The sequence below is a fragment of the Oncorhynchus gorbuscha genome, linkage group LG18 (genome assembly GCF_021184085.1).
Source record: "Oncorhynchus gorbuscha isolate QuinsamMale2020 ecotype Even-year linkage group LG18, OgorEven_v1.0, whole genome shotgun sequence".
Classification (NCBI taxonomy): domain Eukaryota; kingdom Metazoa; phylum Chordata; class Actinopteri; order Salmoniformes; family Salmonidae; genus Oncorhynchus; species Oncorhynchus gorbuscha.
The window spans coordinates 20142717-20164151 of NC_060190.1; the positions used below are offsets into that span (position 1 = coordinate 20142717).

At 42.3% G+C, this 21435-nt stretch overlaps 1 protein-coding gene and 3 pseudogenes across 2 annotated transcripts in view; 1 reads left to right on the forward strand and 3 right to left on the reverse strand.

Annotated features, from left to right (window-relative positions):
- Positions 1-1364, reverse strand: part of LOC124002870 (TNF receptor-associated factor 5-like) — a 7084-nt gene extending 5720 nt beyond the window's left edge. Inside the window, exons 1-3 of one of the 2 annotated variants that reach the window (XM_046310640.1) lie at positions 863-1364; positions 447-548; positions 117-281 (exon numbers count right to left, since the gene is read on the reverse strand). The gene's annotated coding sequence lies outside the window, so the exon portion shown is untranslated. Of the gene's footprint in view, positions 1-116; positions 282-446; positions 635-862 lie in introns of those variants that run through there. The other variant, XM_046310641.1, reaches the window with a different exon arrangement.
- LOC124002868 overlaps positions 1-16544 on the forward strand; it is a 25613-nt pseudogene extending 9069 nt beyond the window's left edge.
- LOC124002872 lies at positions 2573-11765 on the reverse strand (annotated as a pseudogene).
- LOC124002873 lies at positions 11817-17278 on the reverse strand (annotated as a pseudogene).
- Between the last annotated feature and the right edge of the window lie 4157 nt (positions 17279-21435).

Below are 21435 nucleotides of genomic sequence, written 5' to 3' on the forward strand. Positions count from 1 at the left end.
AAATCGAAAGTCCTCATATCATAAAACTTCAACCCTGACCTTTGCAAGAGTAAACAAATTGAAGATCAAATTAAAACAGACTATGTTATAAAACAGTCAATTTCTCTGGCATTCACCTTGAGTTGGCAGCATGTGTAAGAATGCGTGCAGTAATGACAGCGCTCCATACGATAGAAGCAGCTGATTCTGAGGTGCTCCTGCAAATCCTTGCGTTGCAAGAACTCACTGCAGTCTGTATTGGAACACTGCAATGACTCAAACTGACATGCCTGTAGATGCTCCTGAGAAAGAGAGAGGGAAGAGCCTGTCATGTATCAAATGTTTGATCACGTTGCTGTCTGAGCATTTGTTAATTACTTTTACAGTCCTGTATTAGCTGTCGTTTCTCTTGTATTTACTACAGCAATGGGTAACATTGGATACTTGTGGTGTCTTGTGGGATGTACCTGCAACCGACATAATGTCATTCTGTGGGAGCAGTTGGGGGAGTTTGTGCAGTAGACTTCTAAGTTTGATATCTCCCTTTTGCAGCAATTGTCTTGGAAAACCTGCAGGAAATGGTAACTAATTGTGTAGCATTGTTTTACATTTCAAGAAGCTCATGATTCATGTTTCATTTCTCGGGAATTTTAATACAGTCGTTTTTGTCTTACAATTGAAGTAGGTTTGGTGTCTTAAAGTTTCATGACAAGTAAAACCCCAAAATATTTTGTGTATCAATGAAAATACATTGTAGACATCAGTTGTGTTAGCAGTAAAACTGTACTCTGCAAAAGTCATTCTGAATAAAGTACGCCTAAAGTATTTCTTCATATATTTAGCTTTTTACTTCACAAATGAACCGATGGTTTCTTAATCTCACCTCATCAGATTTGATCAAACCTCTGTCTAAAGGACAGGCTGCGGTGGTGGCTGGGGAGTTTTCCCTGCACAAAAGAGAGCATCACATTTCAATATGATTGCTGACATATGCTACCTACAGTATCAACTAACAGCCCTTTAGCTCAATGGGCTAAAAGAGTACATTCAGAATTGTACTTCATTAACTCACAAAGCCTCTTGAACAATTAGAATGGGTAAGAGATTTTTGCAATATGTAAAGTTGCATTTAAATGAATATGTGTACATGCCTCTTGGCAGGTGTAACTCGTAATAGGAATGTGGATCTGTTTGTTTTTAACTTTGCTTCTGTAGTTTTTCCACATTCCTGTATGTTTTACGTTTCCTGGTTCTAATAGTTCGCCTAATTTCTCTAATAGTTCGCCTAATTTCAGTTTGACAAAATAAGTAATGTATAGTGTAGAGAATCATTGTACTATGTAAAACGCTGTGAATAATATTTTTAATACCCCCAAAAATATTGTATATTCAGCTGTTTGCTGGACTACAAAACCGAAAGTAAAAGATGCAGAAACGAAACTTATAAAAGTTCTACCGCTAATTAGACTTTCTTTCAATGAGGATGACAGATTGAGGATGACAGATCTATATCTCTCATTTCTATGTACATTTGGTCAGATTGCGCAAAAAGTTACATATTGTAGCTTTAAGGACTCTTGGAAGACTAGCCCATGGTGAGCTAAAAATAGATCCTAATCAAATCAACCCAACTATGGGGGCGAAGAGCAAAGTGTACCAAAGCTGCCTGCTTTCCTGGGCAAGGACATGTGCGACTGCCTGGACATGGACTGCTTCTTCTATACCTCTGCTCCGAGTGCAGATCAAACGGCCACTGCAAACCTCAGCTAACTTGAGCATTTAAAATATATAGATATTTAAAAGCTGAATCACCTGAAATAAACTACAAATCAACTCCATATTTGGTTTTATGTTGATGTGGCAATAAAAATAAACACTTTGTTTCCATTTCCAATCTTGTGGTGACTAAAGTTAGCTGAAGTTTCCAGTAGCTGTTTAAAGAAGAACCAAACCATGGATTCATTTATGTTTTTCTGCAGTCAGACAGAATGACATGGCTGCAAAAAGAAAGTGTCATTTTGACAAGACTACGGTCGAAACGTGTCATCTTTTCGAATAAACTAGCACCATGGATTCATAAATAGGGTTGTTGTGGTCCATTAATGTGTGTTGTTACTCTTCCCTTATTTTTAAGGCTGAGATTCCATAATGGAGCAGCACACTAGACAGCCGGCAATGCACCATTTAAAAGGCTATTTATTTTGCATAGATCACATTCATTTTCTTTCGCTTAGTGCGCTGCTCTATAACGTGCCTCGGATTGAATCCCAGTCTTTGGAATTTCAGTATTTACCCAAAAGAACACTGCATTCCCATAGAAATGTATAATGAATACCTGTAACTGAAGTATCCTTTGTTATGCATTGGTATCCCATAATATTTTTACATGAAAGCCCACATAATGTTGCTTTACCGTTAACACTGTACAGTCATACGATAGGGTACGTAGGAAAATGTTGCAAAAGATTGTTCCCCAACAAAAAAGTAATGTTATCCCACAACCACAGTCTACATATTTACTGACTGGATATCACATGTGATGCACATAATTGTTGTTATGTATGTACCACAAAATTGAAGAAAAAAACGCATGTCACAATTCATTCATCATTGGTAACACTTTATAATAACTTTCAGGAATAAGCATTCTTTTTTAAAACTTTTAACATTTCAATTTCTAAATTCATAAGGATTTAAATAAACATTCAACATGTACTGTATATTGGCTTATTCAGTAAAGGTATTATAAAGTGTACGCTAATTACATGAATAACTTTTTAACAGCTGTCCATTAAAATCCCTGAGTTGTCATTAATTAATTAATAGATTGCGTGCTCTCTGATTGTAGGACTTTAATAAAAAAAATATTATTCAATATAATATCTTTGGGCAGCATTAACACTTGAATCCTCAGTGAGCACATACAAGCAGTCTGCAGACAAGGCTAAAGAAATACTAAATGTAAATACTTCACTGCAATTTCTGTATTGCTTTATGATTTAAGTATCTGGGAGAAAACAGCATGGACTTGCTGACACTATTTCTGCAAGCTTACTTTGCTCAATTTGGAGTACATCTGAGGCCTTGGCCTGCACTGAGCTTTGTAACATTAGCTAACTGTTTTTGAAATGATCTCAAACCAGTTCTTTAAGGCCCCTCTATAAGTCCTCCAAACCGCTCGTGTCCACTTTGACCTTAACAAAGAGCGTATCGTCTCTCACATAGATGGCGTTCTTGGGCGTCTCCAGCTGGGCATGCGAGGCAAAGCACTGGAAACCAGAGGCCACGTTGGTGGGGGCGCTGGCGTTTGCAGCGGCCGAGCCGGGCCGGTGGAAGCTAGTGTTTTCCGGGTCGGGTTTGAAACTCATAGCTAGGTGGTTGTTGGTGCTGCTCTGATCCAGCACTGACAATGACACAGGCTGTCTGAAGGGCCAGGGCAGGAGGGGGTCGAAGTCGCCCCTCATGAGGACCACGTAGAGAGACAGGTGGGTGTCCCGGCCTGCCCCGCCGCCGTTCAGGTAGGCCCTGGCGGCCATTTTGTAGCCGCTGCGGCCCATGTGGAAGGGCGCTGCTTAGGCACGGTCCCTGGCCTCGTGCCCCGGCCTCCTTCTTGCGGTAGTCGCGGAGCTTCCAGATAAGCTTGCCGTCGTACGAGGAGGACTCGAGCTCTCTGAAGTGCTCCTCGTTGCACTCCAGCTGCGCCGTGTGGATGCTGAGGAGGCGCGAGTGGCGCATGCAAGTCTCCTTCAACTCCCCTGGGGGGAAAGATGGGCGATGGAATTTTTTATACTTCAATTAATCTACCGGTGATTGTAAATGTCAGTACAATGTTCATTATTTGCTCACAATCACTTACAAGCCTTAGAGACTTAAGATCATTGGCCTAACACAGTCTTGAGTCTTTCCATAATCTGTTACAAGCCTTGGGAGACTTTAGCTTATTTCTTATCTTTCCAGTAACCCAGGGTTGGCAACTACTGAGTTACTTGAATTCTGTGGAATATGCTGCCAAAGAGAGAGGCAGTTTAACCATAATTCAAATAACCCAGTGGCAGTTACATATCCCAAGACCCACGTTTCACACGTCATGGGCTTACTGTCGGTGTAAACCATTATAATGATCTCCAATCCACCTTTAGTTCACTCAGACCACTTATGACCCCCTCCACTCACCCAGGTGGTCTTTGAGCCCCTCCGTGACGGACACCTGCTGTCTGAGGGCATCCAGGGACACTCTGATTTGGCCCAGTTCCTCCCGGGCCACACCATGGCCAAACACACTGGACAGCTCCTCGAGCTGGAGCTGGATGCTGGAGATGTGGTCCCTCTGGTCCTCCAGAGAGCCCTGTACAGGGACGTCCAGAAAACCGTAACACTTTATTTACAGTACTGCTATTTACCTGGGTAGTGTTCATAATCATTAGGCACCAAACAGAATGTTTAATGTTTTAAAACATTTTCTGTTGCATGCCTTAATAAACACAATCAAGGTAGTCTCTCCTCTTATGAGAATCTTAACGTTTTAACGATTCCTATGACCAATGGATTCTATTAAGTGCAGTGTTGTGTGTATTAATGATTCCTGCGTTGGTTTCATATGCAGTAACAGCAGTGTTTTACTTTTTAAAGTCTTTTTAGATTTTATTGAACAGAGAGAAGATGGGAAATGATGGAGTGAGGTTGTGTCAAAGGGCAGTAGGCCAGATTCATACCTACACTATAGACATGCTGGATTCTGCAGCATTACCGCTAGATCTACCAGACCTCTGGGTGTTGTATTGGTCACATGTTACAGTACTGCTTCTTACCTATCCTGCTTCTTACCTGTACTGCAGACAGGGTGTTGTCACTTCGGCTGACCTGCTGGGCCAGCGGGCGGACCACCTCCTCCAGACCGCTGACTTGGCGGCTCCTCTCTTGGAGCTCCTTGTGCCTCAGCAGTACCTCCTGCTGGAGGATTTCCATCTGGCAGGTCAGAGGAATGGTCAAAGTTCAACCATTGCCACCGCACTGGCTCTAGGTACAACTTGCCCTTTGGCCACTAAAAGGGCTGAATCCTAACTTGAGATGTGTGCAGGAAACTCATGCTTGGCGCACGTCTCCAAAGGAAAGGACATAAGTGTGTGTTCCGTTTGCAAACCTCAAGTTAGGATTTGGCCCTTTTGAATGTTTTGTGACCATGCATTGTCCTTATGATGACTGTTTAACTTGCTCGTTCAAAACAGCACCAACTAAACATTTGCTACGCTTTCTTCATTCTGAATGTACCCTGGTCCATAAACAGAAAAGTTATGGGTAGTAATTGGTCCTACCTGTGTCTCCAGCTTGGTGTTGCTCCCCAGAACCAGGAGGATGTGGTGATTGAGAGCGGTTTCTTTGTGAACTTTAACTTGGGCTCTCCTCTCCTGTCCACACAGAGAGAAATAACTATTAGTTGTATGGCAATAGAACTGCCTATCATGGCTAGACATGTTTAAGAATGACATGCTAAACAATGACATACAAATTATAACACTCATCATACATAATGTTTTGACATTACCCGATGGGTTGTTTGTTGTTGAACCAAGACAAATTAATATCTGTATCTTTTGGTTGTAATGTATAGGACTAGTTCATATAAACACACATTACTATTACTGAACAAAAGTATAAACGCAACATGTACAGTGTTGGTCTCATGTTTCATGAGCTGAAATAAAAGATCCCAGAAATGTTCCATAAGCACAAAAAGCTTATTTCTCTCAAATGTTGTGAAAAATGTCTTTACATCCCTGTTAGTGAGCATTTCTCCTTTGCCAAAATAATCTATCGAACTCCATTCAGGTGTGGCATATCAAGAAATTGATTAAACAGCAGGATCATTACACAGGTGCACCTTGTGCTGGCGACAAAAAAAATGCCACTCTAAAATGTGCAGTTTTGTCACATAACACAATGCCACAGGTGTCTCAAGTTGAGGGAGTGTGCAATTGGTATGCTGACTGCAGGAATGTCCAACAGAACTATTGCCAGATAATTTAATGTTAAGTTCTCTACCATAAGCCACCTCCAACATTGTTTTAGAGAATTTGGCAGTACGTCCAATCGGCCTCCCAACCTCAGACCACGTGTAACCATGCCAGTACAGGACCTCCACATCCGGCTTCTTTACGTGCGGGATCGTCTGAGACCAGCCACCCGGACAGCTGATGGAACTGAGGAATATTTCTGTCTGTAATAAAACCCTTTTGTGGGGATAAACTCAATCTGATTGGCTGGGCCTGGCTCCCAAGTGGGTGGGCCTATGACCTTCCATGCCCACCCATGTCTGCTCCCCTGACCAGTCATGTGAAATCCTTAGATTAGGGCCTAATTCATTTATTTCAATTGATTGATTTTCTTATATGAATTGTAAACTCAGTAAAATCCTTCAAATTGTTGATGTTGCGTTTATATTTTTGTTCATTCTGACGCTTTCATACAGACATTCTTGAGACCGTATAGACAGTTCTTATTGTATTAAATTGTTACAAGGCCATTGTTTTATCACCACATGGCATCTGTGTCAGCCACTACCCACCTGTCATGCCGGTGAAAGAGGACCCAAAAGCGACTTAACAGAAACAGAGTTTATTAAAGTCCAAAACGGAATAACAGAAATCCTCTAGACTTGTAGAGGGGAAACAACTGGAGAAGCGGCCACAGACTGCAGGTCGCTTCGGGTAGGCGCAGGCCGTAGTCGACTGAGACACCTGCTCACACGCAGCATCTGATGAAGGCACAAAACACGACAGGACAGGGTGATACACAATCACGGCAAAAACACGACAGGACAGGGCGAAACGCAATCACAGCATGGTGAATACAATACAAGGAACCGACGGGACAGGAACGGAACACAAAGGAATAAATAGGGACTCTAATCAGGGAAAGGATCGGGAACAGGTGTGGGAAGACTAAATGATGATTAGGGGAATAGGAACAGCTGGGAGCAGGAACGGAACGATAGAGAGAAGAGAGAGCGAGAGAGTGAGAGAGGGAGGGGGAGAGAGAGGGCTAGAAGGAGGGAAAGAACCAAATAAGACCAGCAGAGGGAAACGAATAGCATGGGAAGCACAGGGACAAGACAAGATAATAAATGACAAACATGACAGTACCCCCACTCACCGAGCGCCTCCTGGCGCTCTCGAGGAGGAACACTGGCGGCAACGGAGGAAATCATAGATCAAACGGTCCAGCACGTCCCGAGAAAGAACCCAACTCCTCTCCTCAGGACCGTAACGAAAAACGATAAAAAGGGAAACTAGGGTACTACTCTAAAAAAAAATGAGAACTAGGGACAGACTGAGACACAGCAAGGGCAGGGACAAGAACAGGAGAGATGCGATGGCAGGGAACAGACTGAGACCCAGCAAGACCAGGAGCAGAAGCAGAAAAAAATTACCAGACTTCTTCTGCGCGCAGTCTGAACACGCAGCCACGAAACGGCGCGTGTCACGCTCCTGAGTCGGCCACCAAAAGCGCTGGCGAATAGACGCAAGAGTGCCTCGAACACCGGGATGACCAGCTAACTTGGCAGAGTGAGCCCACTGAAGAACAGCCAGACGAGTGGAAACAGGAACGAAAAGGAGGTTACTAGGACAAGCGCGCGGCGACGCAGTGTGCGTGAGTGCTTGCTTAACCTGTCTTTCAATTCCCCAGACTGTCAACCCGACAACACGCCCATAAGGAAGAATCCCCTCGGGATCAGTAGAAGCCACAGAAGAACTAAACAGACGGGATAAGGCATCAGGCTTGGTGTTCTTGCTACCCGGACGGTAAGAAATCACAAACTCGAAACGAGCGAAAAACAACGCCCAACGAGCTTGACGGGCATTAAGTCGTTTGGCAGAACGGATGTACTCAAGGTTCTTATGGTCTGTCCAAACGACAAAAGGAACGGTCGCCCCCTCCAACCACTGTCGCCATTCGCCTAGGGCTAAGCGGATGGCGAGCAGTTCACGGTTACCCACATCATAGTTGCGCTCAGATGGCGACAGGCGATGAGAAAAATAAGCGCACGGATGAACCTTATCGTCAGACTGGAAGCGCTGGGATAGAATGGCTCCCACGCCTACCTCTGAAGCGTCAACCTCGACAATGAATTGTCTAGTGACGTCAGGAGTAACGAGGATAGGAGCGGACGTAAAACGTTCTTTTAGAAGATCAAAAGCTCCCTGGGCGGAACCGGACCACTTAAAACACGTCTTGACAGAAGTAAGAGCTGTGAGAGGGGCAGCAACTTGACCGAAATTACGAATGAAACGCCGATAGAAATTAGCGAAACCTAAAAAGCGCTGCAACTCGACACGTGACCTTGGAACGGGCCAATCACTGACAGCTTGGACCTTAGCGGAATCCATCTGAATGCCTTCAGCGGAAATAACGGAACCGAGAAAAGTAACGGAGGAGACATGAAAAGAGCACTTCTCAGCCTTTACGTAGAGACAATTCTCTAAAAGGCGCTGTAGAACACGTCGAACGTGCTGAACATGAATCTCGAGTGACGGAGAAAAAAATCAGGATATCGTCAAGATAGACAAAAACAAAAATGTTCAGCATGTCTCTCAGAACATCATTAACTAATGCCTGAAAAACAGCTGGCGCATTGGCGAGACCGAACGGCAGAACCCGGTACTCAAAATGCCCTAACGGAGTGTTAAACGCCGTTTTCCACTCGTCCCCCTCTCTGATGCGCACGAGATGGTAAGCGTTACGAAGGTCCAACTTAGTAAAGCACCTGGCTCCCTGCAGAATCTCGAAGGCTGATGACATAAGGGGAAGCGGATAACGATTCTTAACCGTTATGTCATTCAGCCCTCGATAATCCACGCAGGGGCGCAGAGTACCGTCCTTCTTCTTAACAAAAAGAACCCCGCCCGGCCGGAGAAGAAGAAGGCACTATGGTACCGGCGTCAAGAGACACAGACAAATAATCCTCGAGAGCCTTACGTTCGGGAGCCGACAGAGAGTATAGTCTACCTCGAGGAGGCGTGGTCCCTGGAAGGAGATCAATACTACAATCATACGACCGGTGAGGAGGAAGGGAGTTGGCTCGGGACCGACTGAAGACCGTGCGCAGATCATGATATTCCTCCGGCACTCCTGTCAAATCGCCAGGTTCCTCCTGAGAAGTAGGGAGAGAAGAAACGGGAGGGATGGCAGACATTAAACACTTCACATGACAAGAAACGTTCCAGGATAGGATAGAATTACTAGACCAATTAATAGAAGGATTATGACATACTAGCCAGGGATGACCCAAAACAACAGGTGTAAACGGTGAACGGAAAATCAAAAAAGAAATAGTCTCACTGTGGTTACCAGATACTGTGAGAGTTAAAGGTAGTGTCTCAAATTTGATACTGGGAAGATGACTACCATCTAAGGCAAACATGGGCGTAGGCTTGTCTAACGGTCTGAAAGGAATGTTATGTTTCCGAACCCATGCTTCGTCCATGAAACAACCCTCAGCCCCAGAGTCAATCAAGGCACTGCATGTAGCACCCGAACCGGTCCAGCGTAGATGGACCGACATAGTAGTACAAGATCTAGATGAAGAGGACTGAGTAGTAGCGCTCACCAGTAGCCCTCCGCTTACTGATGGGCTCTGGACTCTTACTGGACATGAATTAACAAAATGTCCAGCAACTCCGCAATAGAGGCACAGGCGGTTGGTGATCCTCCGTTCCCTCTCCTTAGTCGAGATGCGAATCCCTCCCAGCTGCATGGGCTCAGTCTCAAAGCCAGAGGAGGGAGATGGTTGCGATGCGGAGCAGGGAAACACCGTTGATGCGAGCTCTCTTCCACGAGCCCGGTGACGAAGATCTACCCGTCGTTCTATGCGGATGGCGAGAGCAATCAAAGAGTCCACATCTGAAGGAACCTCCCGGGAGAGAATCTCATCCTTAACCACTGCGTGGAGTCCCTCCAGAAAACGAGCGAGCAGCGCCGGCTCGTTCCACTCACTAGAGGCAGCAAGAGTGCGAAACTCAATAGAATAATCCGTTATGGACCGTTCACCTTGGCATAAGGAAGCCAGGGCCCTAGAAGCCTCCCTACCAAAAACTGAACGGTCAAAAACCCGAATCATCTCCTCTTTAAAGTTCTGGAACTTGTTAGAGCAATCAGCCCTTGCCTCCCAGATAGCTGTGCCCCATTCTCGAGCCCGGCCAGTAAGGAGTGAAATGACGTAAGCAACCCGAGCTCTCTCTCTAGAGTATGTGTTGGGTTGGAGAGAGAACACAATCTCACACTGCGTGAGAAAGGAGCGGCACTCAGTGGGCTGCCCGGAGTAGCAAGGTGGGTTATTAACCCTAGGTTCTGGAGGCTCGGCAGGCCAGGAAGTAACAGGTGGCACGAGACGTAGACTCTGGAACTGTCCAGAGAGGTCGGAAACCTGAGCGGCCAGGTTCTCCACGGCATGGCGAGCAGCAGACAATTCCTGCTCGTGTCTGCCGAGCATGGCTCCTTGGATCTTGACGGCAGTGTAAACAGCGTCTGAAGTCGCTGGGTCCATTCCTTGGTCGGTTCCTTCTGTCATGCCGGTGAAAGAGGACCCAAAAGCGACTTAACAGAAACAGAGTTTATTAAAGTCCAAAACGGAATAACAGAAATCCTCTAGACTTGTAGAGGGGAAACAACTGGAGAAGCGGCCACAGACTGCAGGTCGCTTCGGGTAGGCGCAGGCCGTAGTCGACTGAGACACCTGCTCACACGCAGCATCTGATGAAGGCACAAAACACGACAGGACAGGGTGATACACAATCACGGCAAAAACACGACAGGACAGGGCGAAACGCAATCACAGCATGGTGAATACAATACAAGGAACCGACGGGACAGGAACGGAACACAAAGGAATAAATAGGGACTCTAATCAGGGGAAAGGATCGGGAACAGGTGTGGGAAGACTAAATGATGATTAGGGGAATAGGAACAGCTGGGAGCAGGAACGGAACGATAGAGAGAAGAGAGAGCGAGAGAGTGAGAGAGGGAGGGGGAGAGAGAGGGCTAGAAGGAGGGAAAGAACCAAATAAGACCAGCAGAGGGAGACGAATAGCATGGGAAGCACAGGGACAAGACAAGATAATAAATGACAAACATGACACCACCCAAGAGGGTCGCATAAGGACTTTGACTCATTGAGATACTGCAATCATTGCGACTTTGAGATTGTCTGACTAAAACTAGATTTCCTTGGGCGTAGAATTGGATTCCAAAGCACAGAGAATATGTCCGCCAACCCGGACAGAGCAGCCATATTTCTTATAAACACAGTCCGTCTGCACCTCAGGACACTGGTCAGCATGGTCTTCAAGCTGTGTGATAGAGGGAGAGTACATTACAAGCAAAGAAGTTTTTAGTCAGAGAGGGAAAGTGAGGGGAGGGTATAAAAAGGTGAAAAGGAGAGGGGAGAAGAGAAGTCAGACGGAGAAGGATACATGAGAGAGAAGGGAGATTGGGTGAGAGGTAGAAACAGGAACCCAATTAGTTCTATCACACTCATACAGTTTGACAAACTCCTATACAGTGTATTATTATACACTGAGTGTACAAAATATTAGGATCACCTTTCTAATGTTGAGTTGCAGGGTGCAACTTTTGCACTCAATTCGTTGGGGCTCCACATGGTGTTGAACGTGTTCCACAGGGATGCTGGCCTATGCTGACTCCAATGCTTCCCACAGTTGTGTCAGGTTGGCTGGATGTCCTTTGGGTGGTGGACCATTCTTGATACACACAAACTGTTGAGCGTGAAAACCCCAGCAGCATTGCAGTTCTTGACGCACTCGAACCGGTGTGCCTGGCACCCACTACCATACCCCGTTCAAAGGCACTTAAATATTTTGTCTTGCCCAATCACCATCTGAATGGCACACATACACAATCCATGTCTTAAAAATCCTTCTTTAACCTGTCTCCTCTCTTTCATCTACACTGATTGAAGTGGATTTAACAAGTGACATCAATAAGGGATTATAGCTTTCACCTGGATTCACCTGGTCAGTCTGTCATGGAAAGAGCAGGTGTTCTTAATGTTTTGTGAAATCAGTGTATGTGGTTGTTGCAAAATGTCAAGGAATATAGAAAATCTTTCTTCAAATAATAAATGAGTATCTTCAAACAATACATTTAGAAAATAAAACAAATATTTTGGTAATATCTGAATATTTACCATGCATCTTTTAATCATCTAGGAGCATTTGTTGGGGCACTTGATTTCAACCTCTGGGCATGTATACCTCTCATGTTCCTGGTGGTGTCCGAACAGAAATAATAAGTGATTATTAAGGAGGATTTTCCTTCTTTAAGAATTACAGTATCATATCATAATAGACTGAAAAGAGCTTCATTCAAGTGTTTTCAAAGGCACTTATTGTAGTTGTGTGAACTGTTAAAGAGACTGCAGTAAGGGTGAGGAATTCAAACATCTATTCAAGCCAATTGCGCCACTTGTTGGGAGCATTACTGTATGTAATTCCCAGACTGTAAAAAATCATCTTTGGCTAAATGTAGTACAAGGGTTAGAGGGGGAAACACAGTTGAAGGACAATCCACTTCCTTAATATGACTTGTGATATGGGGGGTAGCATAGAGTTAGCACAGAGTTAGGAAACACATTTCCAGGATACACTTCCACACTCCATTCCCAGGTGGCAGCAACCGGGTCTAGATGGTGAGCTAAGCCTTGAAAAACACATCAGGTGCAGCCAATTAAAGTGATTGTCACTCAGAGAGAAAGAGAGGTGGCCAGAAGCCACTCGGCCACCCTTTTGTTTGTTTGTGGTTTGGTTGTACATATTTATTTTGTCACCATCTGAACAAATAATAATTGCTTGGACTGGCTGACCAAGAGGTCAAGTCGGAGCTGGCCTTAGACCTAAGTTAATGTTGCGGTGTCCCGGGTACATACATTCAACACCTAGGTGAATACAGTGATTTCTCACATACCGTATACGCACATCTTAAATCAGGTTACACACCACCTAACTAGGCCTAAGACCCCTAGACAAAGCGGGTGCAGCAAAATCAGTAGGCTAGTTGTGTTTTTCGTAACAGAGTAAAAATACTATGTTGAGCCTGAGGACAGTTCAACCATTTTAGAAGATCCCAAATAAACCGCAGGGTACAATGGCAAATCGAAAGTCCTCATATCATAAAACTTCAACCCTGACCTTTGCAAGAGTAAACAAATTGAAGATCAAATTAAAACAGACTATGTTATAAAACAGTCAATTTCTCTGGCATTCACCTTGAGTTGGCAGCATGTGTAAGAATGCGTGCAGTAATGACAGCGCTCCATACGATAGAAGCAGCTGATTCTGAGGTGCTCCTGCAAATCCTTGCGTTGCAAGAACTCACTGCAGTCTGTATTGGAACACTGCAATGACTCAAACTGACATGCCTGTAGATGCTCCTGAGAAAGAGAGAGGGAAGGGGAGAGCCTGTCATGTATCAAATGTTTGATCACGTTGCTGTCTGAGCATTTGTTAATTACTTTTACAGTCCTGTATTAGCTGTCGTTTCTCTTGTATTTACTACAGCAATGGGTAACATTGGATACTTGTGGTGTCTTGTGGGATGTACCTGCAACCGACATAATGTCATTCTGTGGGAGCAGTTGGGGGAGTTTGTGCAGTAGACTTCTAAGTTTGATATCTCCCTTTTGCAGCAATTGTCTTGGAAAACCTGCAGGAAATGGTAACTAATTGTGTAGCATTGTTTTACATTTCAAGAAGCTCATGATTCATGTTTCATTTCTCGGGAATTTTAATACAGTCGTTTTTGTCTTACAATTGAAGTAGGTTTGGTGTCTTAAAGTTTCATGACAAGTAAAACCCCAAAATATTTTGTGTATCAATGAAAATACATTGTAGACATCAGTTGTGTTAGCAGTAAAACTGTACTCTGCAAAAGTCATTCTGAATAAAGTACGCCTAAAGTATTTCTTCATATATTTAGCTTTTTACTTCACAAATGAACCGATGGTTTCTTAATCTCACCTCATCAGATTTGATCAAACCTCTGTCTAAAGGACAGGCTGCGGTGGTGGCTGGGGAGTTTTCCCTGCACAAAAGAGAGCATCACATTTCAATATGATTGCTGACATATGCTACCTACAGTATCAACTAACAGCCCTTTAGCTCAATGGGCTAAAAGAGTACATTCAGAATTGTACTTCATTAACTCACAAAGCCTCTTGAACAATTAGAATGGGTAAGAGATTTTTGCAATATGTAAAGTTGCATTTAAATGAATATGTGTACATGCCTCTTGGCAGGTGTAACTCGTAATAGGAATGTGGATCTGTTTGTTTTTAACTTTGCTTCTGTAGTTTTTCCACATTCCTGTATGTTTTACGTTTCCTGGTTCTAATAGTTCGCCTAATTTCTCTAATAGTTCGCCTAATTTCAGTTTGACAAAATAAGTAATGTATAGTGTAGAGAATCATTGTACTATGTAAAACGCTGTGAATAATATTTTTAATACCCCCCAAAATATTGTATATTCAGCTGTTTGCTGGACTACAAAACCGAAAGTAAAAGATGCAGAAACGAAACTTATAAAAGTTCTACCGCTAATTAGACTTTCTTTCAATGAGGATGACAGATTGAGGATGACAGATCTATATCTCTCATTTCTATGTACATTTGGTCAGATTGCGCAAAAAGTTACATATTGTAGCTTTAAGGACTCTTGGAAGACTAGCCCATGGTGAGCTAAAAATAGATCCTAATCAAATCAACCCAACTATGGGGGCGAAGAGCAAAGTGTACCAAAGCTGCCTGCTTTCCTGGGCAAGGACATGTGCGACTGCCTGGACATGGACTGCTTCTTCTATACCTCTGCTCCGAGTGCAGATCAAACGGCCACTGCAAACCTCAGCTAACTTGAGCATTTAAAATATATAGATATTTAAAAGCTGAATCACCTGAAATAAACTACAAATCAACTCCATATTTGGTTTTATGTTGATGTGGCAATAAAAATAAACACTTTGTTTCCATTTCCAATCTTGTGGTGACTAAAGTTAGCTGAAGTTTCCAGTAGCTGTTTAAAGAAGAACCAAACCATGGATTCATTTATCCTGGCCCATGGACTAATTTCAGGGTGAGGAACCACTTCCCTTACATTTAAGTCATTTAGCAGACACTGTTATCCAGAGCGACTGCATACTGGTTCCCTCTGGGAATTGAATACACAACCCTCGCGTTGGAAGTGCTATGCTCTACCAACTGAGCCACACGAGACCACCTCAAATTGTAAAATGCTGAACTTCCACTTTAAACTGTGCTGGTCTGACACCAGACCAGTTAGATTTGCACAATTGAGGGCTGGTAATTCGTCATAGGGCTGATTCTAGTTCGATTTCAGTCAGCTCTAGGAAATTAACTTAAAAAACAATAATACCATCTTCAGAGGAGAAAGGACCATTTTCAAATAACAAATAGAATTTCGATTCAACTCCTAGGTCGGCTGGAATTTAAATGGAATTGACCCAAAGTCATACCACGCCCCAAAAATCTCACTGTGTATATGAACACATAACATGCAGTAAATGGCTGTTTTTTTTAAAATCACTACTGTTCTTACAGGAGCCCTTGGATGCAGCGGTAGCAGGAGATGTGTCCGCAGCTGGTTTGGTGTGGGTTGAGAACAACTCCTTTACAGGTGGGACAAACATAGTGCTCTTCCAGGTTCTTCATAAACTTCAAACTGTGCTGCACCGCAGTCAAGTCCGATTCCCATTGTCCCCTCACTCCCGAATTCTGCCTGGAGATTCCTCCGGATCCACTCGGGTCACTCTCCTTTGTTGCCACGGCAGCCTGTCGACTGACAGGTGTGTGGTAGATGTTGGACAGTTTGTAGACCTATGCAAATGTACATCTACAAAGATTCTGTTAACATTAAAATGTCCTATTCCAGGAGTCCTGCAATTGACTGAATACCTGCATAACTTTGACATTCAGAAAAGCCCACTGAAAGCACTCCATAATGAGATGTAGGCCAAACATTTGTGCATGAAAGTGTTTAGTAAATAGGGGGAGGGGTTTATAAGTCAAATCCCCTATTCACGTGGATTTATAACCAGGTTCGTAGCTACATATGAGGACACAGAGGCCTGGACCACTGTCATTATTTTTCATACAAATAAATGAATTGTCACTGACTGACAGTCACTCAATTAGAACATGAGAGTTAAACATAGATTGGTAAATTAGTTAGTCTAGCCAGCTAAACTTTCATGGCTGAATTACCGACCCGGAACGCAAAGCATGTAGCCAGTGGTCCTGACCTCCAAGGGGCCCTCATTAATTCTGTAAGTCACTCTAACTCGTGATATAAGCATGGCATAAGTCATGCCAGAAAGTGTAGACTTGCAGGAAATTGGCTGTAAAACTGCAGCAAATCTGTAAAGCAAACATATTTGTTGACCTTTTGTTAATAAAATACTTTTATTGCCAACAGATCCTTCTGTACATATAAATGTATAGTTTTCAATTCCGATGCTGAGTTGATGTGAGTTAAGGTGTAGTGGCTATGTTAGCATTTTTGTGTTTTGAAATAGTATAGAAATGCAGTAAATGAGCTTCACCTGGTTGAACATTTATTGAAATTAGAAGGGGGGGGGGGTTCTAGACCTCACTAAAACTCTGGCTACAGCCATGCTTGTCAGGATGTTCAGAAAGGCATTCGTTTCCATCTAGCCAACTCTGGTGCAGGTATCGAACATGTTTAGTATTAAATCAAGCAAATATTCCTATGATACTCAATAAGCACCCAATAATGACCGTGGGTGGTCGGTGCATTGTCTCATCAGAATCTCCCTTTCAGAAATCCCCCTAGCCTAGTGCCTTAGTGCTGGCGAAACCAGCGATTCTACCCCCTCGCAGCCCATCCTAAGGGTGCGCGGCCAATCCTTAATGAGACAATGGACAATTAAGATAAACATGGATTATGTTGTATTACATTAACAGTACGAGTAGGCTATCAATTGACGTTATATTGAGAAAGACAAAAAGACGCGACGGAATTATGCACTCTTTGCAGCGCTACATTGTTGGGGAATCCCCACTGCTGAAGAACAGCGCAATTCATTATGATTCCAATAGATGAAAACATCATGATTATAAAATTTCAAAAAATGTGAAGACAAAATCCAAGGGAGTTCTGTATTTATATTGTTAAGTCAAAAAGTCATACTGAAATTAGATGTTTGCTTTTGTTTTCAGAGCCTAAATAAACAACTGTTGCATTGAAGATCTGAGCAGGCATACAGTGCGTTCTTACCGTGTCTTTAAAAACGGAATGTGCGACGATATTCTTAATTTACTTTTGTAATTTACACCCACATTCATATGTCAAAATCTTCTGCACAGTACGGAGCATATAGCCCAGGCTATACGTCACAACTCGGCGTGCCGCCAATTTTATATGAACGGAAAATGAGTCAGGAAGTGAATGTAATGGCAGCAATGTTGTGTTCACAGTTCACACCCTTGAAAAATGATCGTATCCTAAAACGCGGTAAAATAAAATGTATGGTTTGCACCATGCGTAGCCTCCCTGAAGCGTTTCGAGGACAGGATGCTGAATAAATTGTCCCCTTTTTATGCATCCATGGATTTAAAATGGTATTTGCTGAAAATTGAGAGATAACAATTTGAGAAGTGTCTTAAATTATCACAATGTATTTGAAAATAACTTAACTATAGGCTACAATTCACGAAGCTAGTATCAAACCCAAACGTCAGAGTGGTGTTTATAATACTGCTATATTAAAGGTTTTGGCATATGGCAATGTGGTCGAAAATAACATGCATACATTTAGATATATTGAGCACATTGATAATGCTTGTTAATACAACAAATCTATAATAGAATCATGTAGACCCTAGGCCTAATAAATCAAGACCACCAAGAAGCACAGCTGATGTTTTTACATGCATGGCGAAATCGACTCATTGTCAGAACTGGTTGAATCAACGTTGTTTCCACATAATTTAAACCAATATAAATCTATGCCATGATGAATCAATGTGAAACTGATTGGATTTGCAAAAGGTCAACGTATGGGCATTTTTTCCCCACCCAACCTTTAACCTAAATCCAATGCCATGGTAACATTTTATTTAAAGTGCATTCACATTTAGACTAATAAACCAAATGTAAATCGAAACTAGAGGAACTGACGTTTGTGCCTAGTGTCAATTAGGCATATCAACAAGCAGAAACAATGCTGATAAAAATGATTTAGGCTAAAGTAGACCAATCAATTAAAGGGAAACTATGCAACAATTCCATTTTTTTTAATGTGCTATATTTATAGATGTAAATTTGGGATTGTACTAGTATGCTATATTTTTGGGGCAATATTCATTTCAATTTAAGCAGGCTGGAAAAAGTAATAATTTAAATATAGTAGGACAAATATAGTAGGACAAAAGACAAACCAAATAAATGTACGAGAGGGGACATGGAAATTAAAATGTTTGAAAGAAACTTGAATGAAATGCAAGTGCAACGAGAGCCTGAAATAATGGCAAGCCAATAGCCTAGTAAACACTACATACGGTAACATGCGAATGTCATGTATTTTCAAGGCAAAATGCAAGTCCTCAATGTTCATGATAATACTTACTTCTGGCCACATTATTTCCATGGGAAAAGATTGAGTCAGGGTCAATGAGTGGTTTCAGGGTCATTTAGGTTTGCATTTCAACATGTTTTAATAAGCTTGACACCATGTACATTAGTGAATTAGCCTATTTCTTCCTCCATTCCTTAGCAGTGATTAGGCTAAATTTGAGAAACGTTCCGGAAATCATCCAACCAGGATTTCTGGAGAACGTACAGTTGAAGTCAGAAGTTTACATACACTTAGGTTGAAGTCATTAAATCTCGTTTTTCAACCACTCCACACATTTCTTGTTAACAAACTATACTTTTGGCAAGTCGGTTAGGACATCTACTTTGTACATGACACAAGTACTTTTTCCAACAATTGTTTACAGATTATTTCACTTATAATTCACTGTATCACAATTCCAGTGGGTCAGAAGTTTACATACACTAAGTTGACTGTGCCTATAAACAGCTTGGAAAATTCCAGAAAATTATGTCATGGCTTTAGAAGCTTCTGATAGGTTAATTTACATCATTTGAATGAATTGGAGGTGTACGTGTGGATGTATTTCAAGGCCTACCTTCAAACTCAGAGCCTCTTTGCTTGACATGATGGAAAAATCAAAAGAAATCAGCCAAGACCTCAGACAAAAAATTATAGACATCCACAAGTCTGGTTCATCCTTGGGAGCAATTTCCAAACGCCTGAAGGTACCACATTCATCTGTACAAACAATTGTACGCAAGTATAACCACCATGGGACCACACGGCCGTCATACCGCTCAGGATGGAGTCGCGTTCTGTCTCCTAGAGATGAACGTAGTTTGGTGCGAAAAGCGAAAATGAATCCCAGAACAACAGCAAATGACCTTGTGAAGATGCTGGATGAAAGAGGTACAAAAGTATCTATATCCACAGTTAAACGAGTCCTATATCGACACAACCTGAAAGGCCGCTCAGCAAGGAAGAAGCCACTGCTCCAAAATCTCCATTAAAAAAGCCAGACTACGATTTGCAACTGCACATGGGGACAAAGATCATACTTTTTAGAGAAATGTCCTCTGGTATGATGAAACAAAACTATAACTGTTTGGCCATAATGACCATCGTTATGTTTGGAGGAAAAAGGGGGAGGCTTGCAAGTCAAAGAACACCATCCCAACCGTGAAGCGTGGGGGTGGCAGCATCATGTTGTGCGGGTGCTTTGCTGCAGGAGGGACTGGTGCACTTCAAAATATATGGCATCATGAGAAAGGAAAATTATGTGGATATATTGAAGCAACATCTCAAGACATCAGTCAGGAAGTTAAAGCTTGGTCACAAATGGGTCTTGGACAATGACCCCAAGCATGGGGCAAAATGGATTCAGGACAACAAAGTCAAGGTATTGGAGTGGCCATCACAAAGCCCTGACCTCAGTCCTATAGAACATTTGTGGGCAGAACTGAAAAAACATGTGCGAGCAAGGAGGCCTACAAACCTGACTCAGTTACACCAGCTCTGTCAGGAGGAATGGGCCAGAATTCACCCAACTAATTGTGGGAAGCTTGTGGAAGGCTACACAACATGTTTGACCCAAGTTAAACAATTTAAAGGCAATGCTACCAAACACTAATTAAGTGTATGTAAACTTCTGACCCACTGGGAATGTGATGAAAGAAATCAAATCTGAAATAAATCATTCTCTCTACTATTATTCTGACATTTCACATTCTTCAAATAATGTGGTGATCCTAACTGACCTAAAACAGAGACATTTTACTTGGATTAAATGTCAGGAATTGTGAAAAACTGAGTTTAAATGTATTTGGCTAAGGTGTATGTAAACTTCCGACTTCGACTGTATACATTTTCGGAAGTTTTACAGAATCTTTCAACCCCTGAACATGAAGCGGCACTAATTAACTCCAAAACGTGAACAAAACGAATGATCATAACTGGACAGAGAGAACAAAATGTTAAAATTATTTGAATGGATATGTTAGATACTATGCCTCATCTTACACTGGGAATTACTGATGGGCGACCGTTAAAACAAAATCAAAAAGCGTCGTTTTAGGTATGATCTTGACAGTTTAAAATTAAGCACACAAATTACACACAACTGTACAGAAGTCAAACATTTTGTTCTTCAATATATCTTAAATGAAAATCATTGAAACATATCAAATTCCTGAAAATGTGGGTCACTGACTACAACAATCGATTCACTGACATTGACATCCTCGTAGCTTAATATTACATTAAACAAATTCATTTTATTAACCGGTTCATCATTTTTTTTCAATCAGTTTCTTCCAGTTTAGATCAATTCAATCACGTAAATACAGTTGGCCTAGAAGCGTAAGAGCACTTACACAATGGTTATTATTATACTGGACATAGGCAAAAATCAGTCTAGAGTCCATAGCACCGAGTAGAAAAATAAATAATGCTTATATAAAAGATAAGTCTATATTCGCTCAAAGAACAAATATGCATTACAGCAAATCAAACAATTGAACTGAAATATGGCAACGCCACCTGTTCACTAGTTGTGTGTATTGTCCATTATAGTGTCTTCAATATACCTTGTTAATAGACCACTTGCAAATTTTGCCAGTTTGTAAAATATACATTAACCTGAAGCCAAGAACACTTTGAAACAGGACCAATGCTTCTAGTAAATCTTTAACATCACCAATACATAACATCTAAGCAAGTCCATCCAAAGATGAGTGAATAAAAAAAACTATGTGATTTCAAATAAATAAAACTAAGACCTAACCTAATATACATAGACTTTAAAAACTTCACAACGGCTT